Source organism: Glycine max, chromosome 20 (assembly GCF_000004515.6).
Source record: "Glycine max cultivar Williams 82 chromosome 20, Glycine_max_v4.0, whole genome shotgun sequence".
Classification (NCBI taxonomy): Eukaryota; Viridiplantae; Streptophyta; class Magnoliopsida; order Fabales; family Fabaceae; genus Glycine; species Glycine max.
This window is the reverse complement of record NC_038256.2, coordinates 26,544,805-26,558,157: the sequence shown is the minus strand read 5'-3', so window position 1 is coordinate 26,558,157 and position 13,353 is coordinate 26,544,805. Positions and strand designations below refer to the sequence as shown.

The following is a 13,353-nucleotide window of genomic DNA, read 5'->3' as shown; positions in this document are numbered from 1 at the left end:
AGAGAAATCTTCGAGTTGAGAGTGAAAGGTGCCAAGCTGCTCCTTCATCAAATTAGTTTTGATCTTTGCGACATTTTGACCCAGCAAACGGAATTGATCTCTTGCAGCAGTGTGCGTCTCCAACCCTCCAATTCCTGGTCTTCTTCTCATCTCCCTTTACGCTTCACCGAATCTTTGTTCCAATTTTTGTGGTTTTTCTGCTAATTGGGTTCAGCGTAGTGCCTTTGTTGATCAAATTTAAAAGAAAGGGGCTTTTTTTTTGGAGAACTGAAATTATGGTAAATATGATATTTGAGTTAATTATTTTAAAAGTTTGAGCAAATAGTAAAATTCTGTTCCGAGTGATAACTTAGTTGCTAAATGTAAAAAAAATAAAATCTTACAATTTCACATTTTTTCTCTCAAGAACTTTCCAAGTCAAGGGACTGTCAAGTAGTTCTCACAAAATGTTTCAATTAATATTATTTTTTTCTTGTGGCCTCACCAAACGGATCATTGAATCTGGTGATTCTAGAGTTTAGTGTTAGCACGAACCAACTTCAAACCCTTGGAGCTAGGCATATCAAACTTTTTCTAATTTTTTTTCATTTATTATGACTTAAATCCACAACTTATACTACTAAGTGTATAAAATAGTTGAAAAATTTTTCAACTTAAACCAAAAAATTTGATTTCCGAATTTTAGAATGTACATAACTGCATAAAGAGAGTTTTGTCACTGGTGATCTTATCCCATTTGAATTGAACATAATTATCTCCAATAAATGATACATGTTGTTTTGATAAAAAAATTCAAAACTTCTAGTTCTAGTCAAGCTTACTCACCTCAAAGTCACTTGTGTTAGTTACGACAAGTGTGCTAGCTTAAAGTAGATATTATATATTATTATCATATACATGTTGATTACTACATTATTTTGGCAATGATAAATACTAGCATCCAAAAACTACTGGTTAAAGCTTTGATACTGTTTCGAGTTGTTGGGATGCAAAACTGGGATCAAAATGTTGATAAGAGCCAAGCATATTAGATACATGCCTTAATATCTTTATGGTTCCAAAGTCTATATGTCAGACAAAATATATGTCTTTCCCTTTTTTATACTTAACTAGCTAAAATTCTCCTAGAAAATGCATTATATATATATATATATATATATATATATATATATGATTTGAGCTGCATAAGTGAAGAATAATTTCATAAATAATTTGGACATTTTTCTTTTGAATTAATCCGAGAGTAATAAAAAATAAAATAAAAATGGTGTGAATGACCAAGCTTGTAAAGTCAGAGGAAAAACTTTTCATTTGAATCACTTATGAATGCAGATGTCTTACTTTTCAATTTCATTTAATTGCACTTAATTAACTTCTGTTTATACCTTTACCATTTTGCAAAGGTTTAATCCATTGACATAATTATAAATTGTACCAAACTACTAATATAAGATAGTATGAAACTATGAAGGTCATCATATCTCTAATTTATTTATTTATTTAAATAAAACAAGTAAGAAGAATAATGGAAGGCTATCATCGGATGGGAATGGTAGATTACTTCACTTATCCCATTTTCCCCCTTTCTCTCTATATAGCATGATGCAATCCTCCCTAGGAAGGGACCAATCACTAGAACCATGAGCAAGAGGCTCCAAGAAGATTGGGCTAGAGCTGCTGAAGAAGGCCCTAGGGTTCTCATGAACCATAGGGTAGATTTCTGAGCCCATGGGCCAAGGTTGGGTCCAATTATCTTTGTACATATTAGACTAGGATGTCATTATATTTGGTCCTTATATTTAGGGCTCCATATTGTAGGTAGGGTACCCTAGAAATATAGGATTTTTCAGCCCTTGTATTTTTGGGCACCTAGACTAGTTTTTGTATTAGGGGTAGTTTTGTAATTTCACATGCACTAAGTGGATATTTGATGTGTGTGGTTGGAAATAAATTTAATTGAATTGGTAGAAGTCCAATCCAATTAAATTTTAGAGGGCGAGGTGAGTATTTGCTTACTACACCCCATTGCCACATCATATAGTCACACTTTGTGCATGTCCTTCATGCTTTTCATGCCTCATGACACCTAAGCACACTTAGTGGAGAATCTTGGAATTGATCTTGGATTAGTGGCTGAACCATAACTAAAATTCACTAATCATAATTAGTGAAATTTTGGCTCCAAAGTTTGGCTCCACAAATTCAATTTCAAATTCAAGTGAAATTTGAATTTCCCTCCAATTTTGTGTGACACTTAGGCTATAAATAGAGGTCATGTGTGTGCATTTTTTTCAACTTTGATCATTTGAATATTAACTTCAGATTTCAGAGCTCTTTTTGAGCACAAAATTTTGTGCTCTTCTCTCCCTTTCCCTTCATTCATCTCCTTCTTCCTCCAAGCTCTTATCCATGGCCTCCTATGGTGGTGAGCTTCTTCTAGACTCATCTTCTCCTTGAAGTGGCGTCTCCTCTCTCTCTTCCTTCTCCATTCCGCTGCCATTTATCTTCCAAGAAGCAAAGGAATCCATTGATGAAGAAGATCCTAGGCCTACAAGCTCCAATGGAGCTTGCATCATGTGGTATCAAGAGCATCTTCATCTAGGTGATGTTCTTTTGCTTCCTCTATCTTTTTGTTCGGTGAATTCTCTTTAATTCCTTGTTCTTCATCTTATTCTCCATGTATATCCTCCATTGTCTTGTGGTTTGGTGCTGTTTAGAGTAGATTCAAAAAATAAATAAACCGATTAAATCTTAGATCTACACTTGTTCTTGCATTTCTATGGTTCAAATTTTGTAGATCTACTCTTGAATCTTGTTTTTGTGTTGATTTTAGGTTCTATCAATTTTCATTCATAATATTCTTGTTCTGAACCTTTAGATCTAAATTTTGTTCCAAAATATTGATTAGAAAAAAAAACACAAAAATCTAAGTGTAAATCACTTAATCCATGTTGTCTTAGAGTCATGTTTAGTCATAGTAATTGTCACATTATGTTCTAAGTTTGTGTTGAATTTTATTTTGTTGATTGAATTCTAGATACATTTGTTCATGTATTCTTGTCATTCTTAGCCTATCTTTTGAATTTTGAGTCTAATTCATGCATGTTATTTAGTTCATAACATGTTCTAAATCAATTCCTAGAAGTAGTCTTGTTCTTGAACTTTTTTTTTTGCTTTCTAAGTTTCCTACATGATGCCTATGATGAAGTTGAGTTGTGGTGCTGAGTTGTGGCTGGATTTGTGAATCAAAATAAGTCTTAAGCTCTCTTTAATTGTGTTATTCAAGATAATTGAGCATAAGCAAACACAAATTGTAACTATCCAAGCCTCAAGCAACATAAACACTACTCTTGATTTCTAGGCTGAAATCGCTGGTGCTGGCAGCTTGAACATACGAACTTGTATAAATTACTGGGAATTGGTAACTACGTTTTTTGAGCTGAAACTTTTACTGAATTTTCTAGACATCTGGACCAAAATTATAAAAAAAGAATCAAGCGATTTGGATTAAAGAAAAAAATAATAAAAATCTCACAAGTGTTCAGAAAAATCAGTGTCCAGGAAAAAAAAAGAAAAGTGAAAGGAAAGTGTGCTTGTTGTTTTGGCTTAAAATTTGTTCTATAATTGGTGCATATTTTATACCAATCCTATTTCTGAAATTTCAATTGAACATTATTGTGAAAACAAGTTCCAAAACTAGAGGTTTCTTGAGTCTTTTTTTTTAGAGTTTTTCTACTCTACTCTAGAGCCATTCTAGGTTTCTCTTTGAGTCCTAGCTTGCTTTTTGTGCTTTTCATTGCTTTAATTGTTGAATAATCCTTGGAAATTTGTCTTGTTAAAACTCTATTGGTTTAGCTTTCATTTCATTTTTTTTTTGTCTTTGGTTATTGCTTGTCTCTTTGTTTCCTTGCTTGTGAGTTGCCATATAGGGAATTGGAAAGGAGGATTGGTGCCATATCTTGAAGAATTTGAGTCAAGAAGCAAGGGGCCAACCACCTTAAGAGCTATTGGACTAAGAAGCACTCCAAATTGAGTGAAACACTAAAGAGAGAATAGCCACCACAATTGAGGACTTTTTTCTTTGTAATTTTGTAATTGGCAATTTGCTTTGCTTTCAAATTTTGTAACAAAAAGGCCTTTCATTGGAAGTAAGTTGGGAGCCTCCGCTAGGTCACCCTACTTCCATTTGTGTGTAATAATTTTAGGCAATTTCCCCTTAGGATAGTGAGTGTTTTGTTGGGAACCTTAAATGAGGTCATCCAAACACTCTTAGGTTCAGTAATAGAGGTCATGATGCAATCTAAATTGTTGCTCTACCCTTATTTCCCAATCTAAATTGGCCTCTACATTGTACTTCCCATGGAAGTATGGGAGTTTAATGTTAACCTCTTGAGGCTTTCTTTCATTTTCTCTCCTATGGGAGTGATGTCTAAGATGTGACCTATGCCTTCCTTCATAATAGTCACGAAGTTCTTCACTTAGGCTCTTGCAAGAGTTATGACTACTATAGGAGACATGTTTTTCTCTTTTCATTTCTTTCATTATTTTTCTTCTTTCTTCCTCTCTTATTTTCTTTCTTTCATCTTGACTTATTTCTTCCACTCTTTTTTTACCTTTTTCTTTTCTCTCTTGTTTTTCTTTCCACAACTTAAGGGATCTCAACTCATCTAATATCTTATACAAGGGGTCCTTAGGAGTAGAACCCTCACCATTAACACTAGATGAAGAATGAAGACTCATGTTGGTTCCTAAGTTATGGTTCTTTCTTGTTGGGGGTTTGAAAACAAAAGGTAAAATAAACTATGGTTGAAACTAGCCAAAATAAACACTAAAAGAGGTGTGAAAGATAAGGTAAAAACTAATTAGTAAAAGGCAAGCTATCTAGGCAGTTTGACAATGGAGGGTAAAGGAAATAAGCTATGAAAATAAGCAAGAAATTAAAGTGCAAGAAATGCAAACTAGGCGGATCCTAAGAGTGTTTGGATGACCTCATTTAAGGTTCCCAACAAAACACTCACTATCCTAAGGGGAAATTGCCTAAAATTATTACACACAAATGGAAGTAGGGTGACCTAGCGGAGGCTCCCAACTTACTTCCAATGAAAGGCCTTTTTGTTACAAAATTTGAAAGCAAAGCAAATTGCCAATTACAAAATTACAAAGAAAAAAGTCCTCAATTGTGGTGGCTATTCTCTCTTTAGTGTTTCACTCAATTTGGAGTGCTTCTTAGTCCAATAGCTCTTAAGGTGGTTGGCCCCTTGCTTCTTGACTCAAATTCTTCAAGATATGGCACCAATCCTCCTTTCCAATTCCCTATATGGCAACTCACAAGCAAGGAAACAAAGAGACAAGCAATAACCAAAGACAAAAAAAAAATGAAATGAAAGCTAAACCAATAGAGTTTTAACAAGACAAATTTCCAAGGATTATTCAACAATTAAAGCAATGAAAAGCACAAAAAGCAAGCTAGGACTCAAAGAGAAACCTAGAATGGCTCTAGAGTAGAGTAGAAAAACTCTAAAAAAAAAGACTCAAGAAACCTCTAGTTTTGGAACTTGTTTTCACAATAATGTTCAATTGAAATTTCAGAAATAGGATTGGTATAAAATATGCACCAATTATAGAACAAATTTTAAGCCAAAACAACAAGCACACTTTCCTTTCACTTTTCTTTTTTTTTCCTGGACACTGATTTTTCTGAACACTTGTGAGATTTTTATTATTTTTTTCTTTAATCCAAATCGCTTGATTCTTTTTTTATAATTTTGGTCCAGATGTCTAGAAAATTCAGTAAAAGTTTCAGCTCAAAAAACGTAGTTACCAATTCCCAGTAATTTATACAAGTTCGTATGTTCAAGCTGCCAGCACCAGCGATTTCAGCCTAGAAATCAAGAGTAGTGTTTATGTTGCTTGAGGCTTGGATAGTTACAATTTGTGTTTGCTTATGCTCAATTATCTTGAATAACACAATTAAAGAGAGCTTAAGACTTATTTTGATTCACAAATCCAGCCACAACTCAGCACCACAACTCAACTTCATCATAGGCATCATGTAGGAAACTTAGAAAGCAAAAAAAAAAGTTCAAGAACAAGACTACTTCTAGGAATTGATTTAGAACATGTTATGAACTAAATAACATGCATGAATTAGACTCAAAATTCAAAAGATAGGCTAAGAATGACAAGAATACATGAACAAATGTATCTATAATTCAATCAACAAAATAAAATTCAACACAAACTTAGAACATAATGTGACAATTACTATGACTAAACATGACTCTAAGACAACATGGATTAAGTGATTTACACTTAGATTTTTGTGTTTTTTTTTCTAATCAATATTTTGGAACAAAATTTAGATCTAAAGGTTCAGAACAAGAATATTATGAATGAAAATTGATAGAACCTAAAATCAACACAAAAACAAGATTCAAGAGTAGATCTACAAAATTTGAACCATAGAAATGCAAGAACAAGTGTAGATCTAAGATTTAATCGGTTTATTTTTTTTTAATCTACTCTAAACAGCACCAAACCACAAGACAATGGAGGATATACATGGAGAATAAGATGAAGAACAAGGAATTAAAGAGAATTCACCGAACAAAAAGATAGAGGAAGCAAAAGAACATCACCTAGATGAAGATGCTCTTGATACCACATGATGCAAGCTCCATTGGAGCTTGTAGGCCTAGGATCTTCTTCATCAATGGATTCCTTTGCTTCTTGGAAGATGAATGGCAGCGGAATGGAGAAAGGGAGAGAGAGAGGAGACGCCACTTCAAGGAGAAGATGAGTCTAGAAGAAGCTCACCACCATAGGAGGCCATGGATAAGAGCTTGGAGGAAGAATGAGATGAATGAAGGGAGAGGGAGAGAAGAGCACGAAATTTTGTGCTCTAAATGAGCTTTGAAATCTGAAGTTTAATATTCAAATCATCAAAGTTGAAAAAAATGCACACACATGACCTCTATTTATAGCCTAAGTGTCACACAAAATTGGAGGGAAATTCAAATTTCACTTGAATTTGAAATTGAATTTGTGGAGCCAAACTTTGGAGCCAAAATTTCACTAATTATGATTAGTGAATTTTAGTTATGGTTCAGCCCACTAGTCCAAGATCAATTCCAAGATTCTCCACTAAGTGTGCTTAGGTGTCATGAGGCATGAAAAGCATGAAGGACATGCACAAAGTGTGACTATATGATGTGGCAATGGGGTGTAGTAAGCAAATGCTCACCTCCCCCTCTAAAATTTAATTGGATTGGGCTTCTACCAATTCAATTAAATTTATTTCCAACCACACACATCAAATATCCACTTAGTGCATGTGAAATTACAAAACTACCCCTAATACAAAAACTAGTCTAGGTGCCCTAAAATACAAGGGCTGAAAAATCCTATATTTCTAGGGTACCCTACCTACATTATGGAGCCCTAAATACAAGGCCCAAAAATAATGAAACCTTAATCTAATATTTACAAAGATAAGCGGGCTCGTACTTAGCCCATGGGCCCGAAATCTACCCTAAGGCTCATAAGAACCCTAGGGCCTTCTCTTGCATCTCTGGCCCAATCTACTTGGAGTTTTTCTATCCAATGCCCTTGCGGAGTAGGATTGCATCAACTTGTTTTGTTGGCTATGCTTCATGATGTATTTTGGGCCATACTTGATGTACATTGTATATTGGTTAAATGTTGGACATGCTGAATGAAATGTTGTTTCTCAAAGGCTAAAAAAAAAAAAAAATTCGAAAAAAAAAAATTCGGAAAGAAAAAAAAAAAAAAAAAAAAGCAATAAAGTTGAGTGAATAAGATCTTAAATGGCACAAGAATGATGAAACTCTTGGTTCTACTCTTCATGTTTAATTTTTATCCTTACTTCTTTTTATTTTCTTATTTTTTTTTTCTCAATATGCACTTATTCCCCTTTGCTCCTCTATTCCTTTGGGATTTAGCCACTTATTCCATATTTCTCCATACCTTGTCCTTGGCCCCATTACAACCTTAAAAGACATTTTGATCCTCATGTGCTTGTGTTTATGGGTTGATTGTCAATTTTAGAATCTTGCCAAGTTTATGTGGTGTTTGCTTTCATGGGTGCTTTGAGGGTAAATAGTAGCCTAGACACTTGAGAGATAGAGTGTATATCTTGTGAGGCTTTATCACTTTTCATTCTTGAGCTGATTAACTATTTTGCCATGATTGGGTTGCTTGGATGATTTTCATGAATTTCTTGACTTTTTGGATCTCCTTATGTTAGATGTTACCCATTCCTTTTATTCCTTGATGTTCATTGAGAAATATGTGAATGTTTTTGTTTGTCTCCCTCTGATATCCTTGCATTTTGTTCTTTGTTTCATTTTTCCCAGGAGTGCAAAAGGCTAAGTATGGGGGGTTTTGATGTACCATCATTTTCTCCTATTTCTTAACCTTTTTTGCCCCATTTTAAATACTGATTAGTCTTAATTGTCAAATTTATTAGGCAGTTTTATTATTTGGGCCCATTCAGCTAATTTGATGTTTTTAATCTAATTTCAGGAATTAATGAAGCATTGGGCTTGAATCCAGAATTGAGCTTGGACTTGAAGAGGGCAGACTATTTTATTCTACAAAATTAGATCTTATCTTATCTTTATCTTATCTAGATATTATTTAGATTTGATCTCATCTAGATATTATTTAATCTAGATCTTATCTTATCTAGATTTGAATTTCTCATCTAGATATTATTTAATCTAGATCTTATCTTATCTTATCTAGATTTGAATTTCTCATCTAGATATTATTTAATCTAGATCTTATCTTATCTTATCTAGATTTGAATTTATTTATTTATGGGCCTGGATTTAAAACAGATTTGTAAGCTTTGGGACTAAAAAACTATATAACAGCACCAAGGTTCTAGTTTAGAGGGCTCTTCGATTTATTCGTTTTTAGTTTTAGTCTCTCTCTCTCTCTCTCTCTTCTTCTCTCTCCTATTTTCGTTTTTAGTTTTAGGCTTTTCTTAGACACTTTTTTGTTTTGCAATTCCAGTTTTGACTTTTCATTTTAGCAATAAAATTTCGTTCTTCAATCTATAATTTCCTTCTCTATTGATTAATGGAAGGCTAGATTTTCTGGTGTTGTTCCTTTTGAGGACGAAGCCCAACTCTCTTTGAGGTTTCGCTTGCAATGTGGTTTCCTGGCAGTTTTCCCTTCACCAGTTATCCCAATTTCGTGAATATTAATCAGTGCACGCTTCGTGTTCGATTAATTGCCTCTGAGCCTAACTTGCGTTCATGCTTAATGGACGAAGGGCTAACTGGTGTATGTGGTTCCTAATCACGTATTGAAAACCCTAAGTTGATTTTCGCTTAGTAAATTGAATTAGGGTTGAATTAAGTGGTTGACTGTTAGGGACGAATTCTCCATAACCCAGGATAAGAGAGTGGCTTCTGAATCAGAGGAAACAACCCGTTTTTAGTATTAGTAGTTTCGTATTCCATTTTATTTGTTCTGCTCTTTAATTACCAAACAACCAAAGGTTCATAATAGCTAGCTAGTGTTGTGTGTTTAATCCTTTCGTGTTTTAATTGTTAGTATGTGTGTTAGTGTTGATTAGTGTCCTGGTGTTTTGTTTAATGAGTGTTCTGTTTCAGTTTTACCATTAAGCATTTCCCCTGTTTCAGTCTTGGGTGTTTTGCTGTGAAGATTGTGCTTGAAAACAGAGTAGTAGTAGAAATCAGCTTGCGGCAAAAACAGAGTAGTGGTAGAAATCAGCTAGAGACGGATTTTAGCGACCACCCATGCTGAATTATTTGAGATTTTCTGTTTTAGTAGCTAGGGTTGTTATTTTTGGCTGAATTTTTTTGTGGTAACTTATTTTAATCCATATTTTGTGGGAAAAATAGCTAGAGCCTTTAGTTTGGTCAGATTTGAAAGTTCCAAAAAACTAGCAAATTTTGTGTTTGTCAAAACTTCAAACGGCCATAACTTTTGCTCCGGTTATCAGAATCGCAATTATTATATATGCATTTGGGGTAGAAAAAAATTTCCTACGCCGTGGCAGCCGGCCATAGGCCGGCTGAGGTCTCCATCGTCCAAAAAAACCGATTCTGTCAAAAGTTTTTTATTTTTCAAGTTTTATTCACTTATTTTTCTTAACCTACCATTTTTAGCTTTCATAGTTAGACTTTGAATTTTTGTCTGAAATTTTTGTGCTATCTTCTCATCATTTTATAAGGTTGCTCACAAAATTTCAAGTCATTTGGATATCATTTGAGGGTAGTTGTAGTTCAAACCTACACCTTTATTTACATGACAAGGCAACTAGCTGTGTGCATGCTGAATGTAGTGTATGACTAGAGGCAATCCATCTGACTTACAACCCTTTGATCCTGAGATAGATAGGACATTTCATAGATTAGTTAGGCATCATTTTATACCTTTTGATCATTCTGAGCATTCCATAACTGGTGAATCTGTGCATTCTGTTATTGGTGATTTTGAACATCCTGATCTTGAGCATTATAATTTTGAGCATTCTGATTCTGAGCATTCTGATTTTGCACATTCTGAGAACATGGCACAACCTCCACCTCGTGAGAGGACTCTAAGGGAAATGGCTGCACCTGATTTCACCTATGAAAGCTTGTGCATCCAATACCCTGATGAGGATGTCCCATATGTTCTTAAGACTGGACTGATTCATTTGCTTCCAAAGTTCCATGGCCTTGCAGGTGAAGACCCGCACAAACATTTGAAAGAATTTCACATTGTCTGCTCCACCATGAAACCCCCAAATGTTCAAGAGGATCACATATTTCTGAAGGCTTTTCCTCATTCATTAGAGGGAGTGGCAAAGGACTGGCTGTATTACCTTGCTCCAAGGTCCATCACGAGCTGGGATGACCTTAAGAGAGTATTCTTAGAAAAAATTTTCCCTGCTTCCAGGACCACAGCCATCAGGAAGGATATCTCAGGTATTAGACAACTCAGTGGAGAGAGCCTGTATGAGTACTAGGAGAGATTTAAGAAACTATGTGCCAGTTGCCCCCACCATCAGATTTCAGAACAGCTTCTTCTCCAATATTTTTATGAAGGACTCAGTAATATGGAAAGAAGTATGATAGATGCTGCCAGTGGTGGAGCCCTTGGAGACATGACTCCTGCTGAAGCCAGAAATTTAATTGAGAAGATGGCCTCCAACTCCCAGCAGTTTAGTGCCAGAAATGATGCCATAGTCATTAGAGGAGTGCATGAGGTAGCTACAAACCCATCTGCATCATCTGAAACTAAGAAGCTTGAAGGCAAACTGGATGCATTGGTCAACTTGGTAACCCAGCTGGCCTTGAATCAGAAATCTGTACCTGTCGCAAGGGTTTGTGGTTTGTGCTCCTCTGCTGATCACCATACAGACCTTTGCCCTTCCATGCAGCAACCTGGAGCAATTGAGCAGCCTGAAGCTTATGCTGCAAATATTTACAATAGACCTCCTCAACCTCAGCAGCAAAATCAACCACAGCAGAACAATTATGACCTTTCCAGCAACAGATACAACCCTAGATGGAGGAATCACCCTAACCTCAGATGGTCCAGCCCTCAGCAACAACAGCAGCCTGCTCCTTCCTTCCAAAATGCTGCTGGCCCAAGCAGACCATACATTCCTCCACCAATCCAACAACAGCAACAACCCCAGAAACAGCCAACAGTTGAGGCCCCTCCACAACCTTCCCTCGAAGAACTTGTGAGGCAAATGACTATGCAGAACATGCAGTTTCAGCAAGAGACCAGAGCCTCCATTCAGAGCTTAACCAATCAGATGGGACAATTAGCTACTCAATTGAATCAACAACAGTCCCAGAATTCTGACAAGCTGCCTTCTCAAGATGTCCAAAATCCCAAAAATGTCAGTGCCATTTCATTGAGGTCAGGAAAGCAGTGTCAAGGACCTCAACCCGTAGCACCTTCCTCATCTGCAAATGAACCTGCCAAACTTCACTCTATTCCAGAAAAAGGTGATGACAAAAATTTACCTAACAATTTCTGTGCAGGTGAATCTTCTTCCACAGGTAATTCTGATTTGCAAAAGCAGCACATTCCCCCTCTTCCATTCCCTCCAAGAGCAGTTTCCAACAAAAAAATGGAAGAGGCAGAGAAAGAGATCTTGGAAACGTTTAGAAAGGTAGAGGTAAACATACCTCTGTTGGATGCAATAAAGCAAATTCCAAGATATGCCAAATTCTTGAAGGAGCTGTGCACTAATAAGCGGAAGCTTAAAGGAAGTGAACGGATTAGCATGGGCAGAAATGTCTCCGCATTGATTGGTAAATCTGTTCCTCAAATTCCTGAAAATGCAAAGATCCAGGTACATTCAGCATACCTTGTATCATAGGGAATAGTAAGTTTGACAATGCCATGCTAGATTTAGGAGCTTCTGTTAGTGTTATGCCTCTGTCTATTTTTAATTCTCTATCTCTAGGTCCCTTGCAGTCAACTGATGTGGTAATTCATTTAGCTAATAGAAGTGTTGCCTATCCTGTTGGTTTCATAGAAGATGTCTTAGTTAGAGTTGGTGAACTGATTTTCCCTGTTGATTTTTATATCTTGAATATGGAAGATGGATTTTCTCAAGGATCAGTTCCCATCATTCTAGGCAGACCCTTTATGAAAACTGCTAGAACTAAGATAGATGTTTATGCAGGCACACTGTCTATGGAGTTTGGTGATATAACTGTTCATTTTAATATTCTGGATGCTATGAAATACCCATCTGAAGATCTTTCTGTATTTCGTGCTGAAATAATTGACCATGTTGTTGATGAATACATGACTGATCTTTATTCTAATCTGCATGCCTCTCACTCTTCATGCATTGAGTCTGAAATTGTACTTGATCATATGTCTGAATTTGATGCTGAGAGTGAATCTGAGAGTGATATTGATTGCATGCCTGGTGGTGGTGTTTTACCTCTTGAGATTGATTTTATAGAGTCAGATAGGACTAACCATGTTTCAGGAAGTACACATACCTCTGACTTTCTTTATGAGGTCAAGGCTGAGAAACCATCTCCTTCTACCACTGTCCAGCCGACCACACCAGAATTGAAGCCTCTGCCATCAAATTTAAAATACGCTTACTTGGATGATAGCAAGAGTTTTCCAGTGATTATATCTGCCTCCCTTGCTGATGAGCAAGAGGAGAAGTTGTTGTCAGTTCTCAAGAAGCATAAGAAGGCTATAGGCTGGACCCTGGCGGACATTCCTAGTATTAGCCCATCCACATGTATGCATCGAATAAATTTAGAGGATGGAGCTAAACCAGTAAGACAGCCACAGAGAAGACTCAACCCGGTGATTCTTGATGTA

General features: G+C 35.9%; 1 non-coding gene across 1 annotated transcript; it reads right to left on the bottom strand.

Moving 5' to 3' along the window:
- Positions 1 to 10,945: 10,945 nt before the first annotated feature.
- Positions 10,946 to 11,052, bottom strand: LOC113000822 (small nucleolar RNA R71). Its single transcript, XR_003266143.1, has one exon. It is a non-coding gene; the product is annotated as a small nucleolar RNA R71 (small nucleolar RNA).
- Positions 11,053 to 13,353: the final 2,301 nt, after the last annotated feature.